At 46.9% G+C, this 5758-nt stretch overlaps 1 long non-coding RNA gene across 1 annotated transcript; it reads right to left on the minus strand.

Annotated features, from left to right (window-relative positions):
• Nucleotides 1–4606: 4606 nt before the first annotated feature.
• Nucleotides 4607–5526, minus strand: LOC144173692 (uncharacterized). Its single transcript, XR_013323362.1, has 3 exons — nucleotides 5187–5526; nucleotides 4999–5077; nucleotides 4607–4893 (listed from the first exon to the last, which is right to left on the minus strand). It is a non-coding gene; the product is annotated as an uncharacterized LOC144173692 (long non-coding RNA).
• Between the last annotated feature and the right edge of the window lie 232 nt (nucleotides 5527–5758).

Genomic DNA, 5758 nt, shown 5'->3' on the forward strand with positions numbered 1-5758 from the left:
TTAGCCTTCTAGTCTTTCTTAACCACTGCGTGTCCACGCTTTTCAAGTATAGGTACCTAAAAACCTTAGCTGCCCACCTTCGTTGATCCATTGCCCTCAACCTCATCTCAAAGCATATTTTACTCTGAGCTTCTCTAACTTCAAACGACGCCCAGCCCATATCTCCCTGAACTGCTTCGTTAGTTGTTTTTCCATGCGCGCCTAAGGCCAGCCGTCCTACCGTTCTCTGGTTTACTTCAAGGCGTGATAGAACGTCTGATTTTAAGCAGAGTACAGCATTCGCAAACGTGAGACCCGGAACCATTACTCCTTTCCACATTCCTCTTACTACTTCATATTTGTTATACCCCCACAGAGCTCTATGCTTCATTATAGCTGCGTTTCGCTTTCCCTTAACCTTAAGTTGCTCCTCGTGAGTACTTAAGTAGCTATCCCCTTCGTTTATCCACACTCCCAAATATTTATATTCCTTGACTCTGGGTAATTCGCCTTGCTGGATAGACACTACGTCGGTGGTAGCGTCATTGAAAACCATTATTCCTGATTTTTCTGCACCGAAATTTAACCCGAGGTCAGTGGCTTCCTGGCCGCAAATATTTATTAGCCGCTGCATATCGGTTTGGTTATCAGCTAAAAGAACAATGTCGTCTGCGTATAACATTCCCGGAATATGCTGTTGTACCACTTCGCCTTGCAGCATATGGGTTAGACTAAACCCTACTTGACTTTCTTCCAATTTCTTTTCTAACCCTGCCATGTAAAGCATGAACAGTATAGACCCTTTGCAAAATGGCCCGAGCGCTAGCGGAGCAGCAGCAGGCCATTCCGGCAACACTGTGCTCCGCCATCATGAAGGAAGCGAAAACAGCGAAAAGGCAGCAAACACAGAACAGCTAACGTCCGCCGCGGCGTAATAATGGCATGCGCTTCTCGTAAAGTTGTTTTTACAAGAACTACGTGGGAAAATAACCTTTCTGCTCTTGGTTTGTTTGAAAAGCAGCATATCCTGGACTTTTATTCGACGCGGTCGTCGACTGACAGACCCTACGAGATCTCACAATTTCAGCGCGGGGTACTGTCGTCTGGGATGATGAACAGCAGCAAACGAACACAGTATTTGTTACTAACAACGAATAGCCTTACCGCTGCCTGCGTGTTTAGTCGTCCAGTTCTAATTGGGTTCATTCGACGCGCTTTCGCCCCGTCGTAGTGGCGGCTCGCCGCTATGAATGGACTATGAGGGGTCCGTTCTTTGCTGAACGCTCACGTTGCGACTGCTCAAGCTTTCTAAACCACTCGCGGACGAAACGGACGAAAGCATACATTGCTCTTGTCTAAACGAAATGTTCCGAACAAACTTTCGTTGCTTTGTATACAGACAGTAAAATATTGTCCCTCATCTCTCTCGATAGCTGCGATCTCTTTTTTTCGTCTGTATGTCATTTGAGAACTCGTGATAGGACACATGCAAATAAGTTATGCGAGTTATAAATACTTGATGTATCCTCCACCTGTACCTCACAAGTACTAGTGTACACTTCGTGCATAGCGCCCGGGGGTTTGTATTTGCATCAATATTTACTAGGAAAGCAGGATTCTAATTGAGTTCGAGTACGGCGTGGTCGCTGTACGGTATGCGCCGTCAACACCACGAGAGATCGGAATTCGCATAGTGTAAACACAAGAAATAAAGTCCTAGACCGGATTCCCGATCTACCAAGGATCTACTGCCGTTGAAGTGTCAAAACAAGCAGAGAGAAACATGCCTGCAGGCTGCAATTTTTGGCGGCACCAACACAACTCGCCTGCCTGGATGTTCACGTTAAAACTACGGCAGTCATGATCGGCTCGTGAAAATTTACCACACAACAGTTCTCAAAAAAAAAAAAAGAGGAAGACGAGCGCGTTTGCGGTTCACAGATGCTGAAACATCGATCAGCGCGGGCAGAGCGAAGCACGAATGCAGGCTCGAATTCGCTTGCACCAAAACAACTCTGCCATGTCTAAATGTTTGGCGCTAATAACAGCTGAAGTCGGGGCCGGAACGTGAAACGCAGTTCTCAAGACAGTATAAAAAAGACGTATTGCCCTGAGGATTGCCAAATTAAAACGGGAGACGCAAAAGGTGCGCCTCGTACCTACCTTTCGCATCACTGCATGTAAACATACTGCTTGCAAAGAGGTACGCAGCCGTGCGTGGACATCGTCCTTATAAGACTACAAGAGCACTTGTGAGCGTATACGAAATAACCCAAAATATCTCTTTATGAGGCTGCAAAATGGTGAAGCGTTGGGTCAAAACACGTAACTGCAACGGCGTTCCTGCGCGACGCTTCCTTTCTCATGGCGTCGTCGCGTTAACCACCAGTGTTGCCACCGCTGAATATTCAGTGTGGCCCGCCTTTTTGCAAAGGGTCTATTGGGCTCAAAGGGCATCCCTAGCTGTTTCAGTCCCCGATGGATGTTGACCTGCCGGGCGCATTTCTGTCCTTCCCAAGTAAGGTGCACTCTATTGTCTTTATAGATTGCTATAAGGAACTGTACTAACTCGTCATCTAATCCCTGGAGTTTCAACATTCTCCACAGCCGTTCTCTGTTTACGTTGTCATATGCCCCTTTAATGTCCAAGAACGTAATCCATAGTGGTCTATTCTGTGCTTTCGCAATTTCAATAACCAGTCCTCTGGTACTTCTGTGCTTTCGCAATTTCAATAACCAGTCCTCTGGTACTTGTTTGGTTTCTATTAACTTATCTATTGCCCTCATAAACGATTCCTTACTTTAAGGTCCAAGTAGGTTTATCAGTTGCATTGGTATTCCGTCCGGGCCCACTGCTGTCTGAGGGGAAACCTTTTGCTCTGCTTTTTTCCAATCAAGGTTGCTCAAACTTATTTCCCTTTCCACAGTCTTTTGTGGCGCTGATGTTATCGGTGCAGGTTTCCCTACCACTATTATCCTAAACTTCTCACTAATCACTCGATGAATATGCGCCAACGCGTGCTCTCCTTCTAAATGTTCCCCCTCCTCATCAATCAGGAATTTTTGATGGTTATCGTTTTTTGAGCTTAGTGATTTTACATGGTTCCAAAACTTCTTGGATGCGCTTTTGTCCTTCTTCCGTATTTCTGCCATCCATTGTTCGCTTTTCTGCTTGATCTTCGCTTGCACCATTTTCTGCACTTCTAGTTTTTTCCCATCCCACTTTTCCTTCACTACCTCCGGTTCCATACTAGTTCTTTTTGCTTCTCTATGTTCTCTCGACGCCTTTCTTCGCTGGTCGATAGCCTCTTTTATTTCCTTATTCCACCAGCTTCTCGGCTTTCTCTTCCCTTTCCATCGGTTTCGTTCCTTTTCTTCATTAATCTTACCCTTTATGAACGCAATTATTTCATCGTAATCCCAATTTTTGCCTGGGTATTTATTGATTTCATCTTCCAATCTATCAGCGATGATCTTTAACTGCTCATTATTCAAATTCTTTCCTCCTATTGTACCTATTTCTGCATTTGTCCGGGTTGCGCCTCCAAAGTGCAAGCTAAACCGCTTGTGGTCGCTTCCTAATAGATTTGCCTCCCCCCCCCCATAGCCATTTGCCTCCCCCCATCTCCCCCTCACCCCAGTTTTAAACTCCCATCGCTCCCTCCCCCAAGCAGTTCTAAATTCTCATCTGTATGATTACTCCACCTGCGTACCCATTTATTCCCCACCTTTCCTCTTCCACCATTCCAGCCGCCTCTTCGTCACCTGGGTCTGAAGTTGAGGCTGCCCCTCACCCCAAATCCCAAAGCCTCCGCCAACGTCGTTTCCCCCTCGCCCCGCGGCGGTCGTATCTCTGCGCAGCCCCTGACAATATGTTCTATAGTTTTTCGATCACTGCAGCATGCACATATGTCTCATATCCTGCTGCCTGTAGATACCCGTGAGTGCCCGGGTTCTCAGGCACCCCGCCCGTGCTTCGAAGAGCAATGCACTGCCACAAAAACCTTCCATAGAAACCTTCCTTCCTGATTTCTAGTTTCTCTGTCGTATAATATGTCTCCGGGGTTTTTTTTTTTTCCTTCCATTCTCCGTGCCCACTTTTTCGTCTCGGCTGCCTTGACCTGCTTTTTAACTGTTGCTGCGTATAGCCCACTTTCCCAAATTTCCGTACCGCTTGCTCAGCTGTCTCGTCATTCGTCTCCACTGCGGGTCAATGCTCCTCATATACAGGTACTTAAACACCCTCGCGGCCCATTTTTCGTCCTCCATGTCACGAAGTCGCTCCTCAAACTTTGTCTTGCTCTGCGCCTCCCTCGCCTCAAAGGACGACCCTGTACCGCTTCGTTCGTGCTTTTGCTGCGGGCCTTTAGCCTACCGCCCTCTGATTCACCTCCAGGCCCGCTTGAGTCTCTGGTTTCATGCATAAAATCGAATTTCCGAAAGTTAATCCTGGTATCATGACCCCTTTCCAGACTCCCCTTACTGCCTCCCCAGCCGAAAAAAACCATTGGCCGACCAATTGGAATTCCAATGGGTCGGCCAATTGGTCAGCTAATTGGTCGGCCAATAATGTATTAGGCACCCATTGGCGTTCCCATTGGCCGGCCAATTGGGTGACCTATTGGCCGTCCAAATGGATGACCTATTGGCCGACCAATTGGACCGCCAATAGGTCTTCCCATTGGCCGCCAACTTGTTGCACTTTTAGTTGGTTCTATCCCATTGCTGCAGCCACTCCATCTGAGCTGCCGCTGCAGTGCGTTGGTTACCTGTATCACAAATAGAACTCTTGGAATGGATGAATATCTTTATTTCTCTGTTTGTATACACAGCATGCAGACTAGTTCGTCCTTTAAGCAATTTTCCACAGGCCATTGGCCATGCCGTGCTCCGCTCGCCGCAGGCTGGCTGGACCTTCACAAAGTGAGTGGCAAAAGCGAACAATGGGTTTAATGCGCGAACCGCAGTTTCGCGCATTAAAACAACAAGGCACTGAAATGTTGAGTGGCGTGAGCTCACCTCTTCAACAACGTCCCATGCATGGCGAACTCCGTTGCGTGGCGATGTCGTGAACCCGTCAATCGTAACATGAACAGCCCTGAAATACATTTAGGCAGACAAATTAATTCTTAATAATACCGCTCACGCTATGAGGAGTGAAAATGGCAAGGAAAACTGAACCAGCTATGTTACTCTTGGTTACTCACATAAACAGAGGCACTCTTCCTTCGGTGCGAGGCTTAGCGGCGTTCAGCGTAAAGATGCATCTTGAAACACACTGCTTTGGGTGTGCGACATCATCGTCGCCACTTCTCACACTCTTGCAGACCACTTTACATTTCCAATGCAATGCACAGTCAGAGAAGACTGCGTGTGCAACCGACCAATACGCCTACACTACGTATACACCGCCAGCACCACGTTGAATACCACTTATCCACTGTACGTCTATGGATTGGATTCGATTGGATTGGATCGTGGTTTTATTTCAAAACAATTTTGCTACTCGTGTCGGAAAGTTTTCTTTAGTGTTTGCTTGTTGTTTTCTTGAGAACTTTATCTTGAATCGCTGATTGTAATATCAAAATTAATTGCCTCATAAATATACATTTGTAAAGGTACATACATACATAAGTGGTTCAAGAGAAAAGGAAGAGAGAGAGAGAGAAAAAAATTTTATTTCTCCAGCAGAGGCTGATGTGTGGGCGTCGCCCCGTGGAAGGCGTCCCTAGTCCGGGATGCCTTGACTTCGGCTGGCCGTCCGTGCTCGGGTCACCAA

This window comes from Haemaphysalis longicornis, unplaced genomic scaffold, assembly GCF_048455015.1.
Source record: "Haemaphysalis longicornis isolate Haplotype H1 unplaced genomic scaffold, Haemaphysalis longicornis Haplotype H1 scaffold_3, whole genome shotgun sequence".
Classification (NCBI taxonomy): domain Eukaryota; kingdom Metazoa; phylum Arthropoda; class Arachnida; order Ixodida; family Ixodidae; genus Haemaphysalis; species Haemaphysalis longicornis.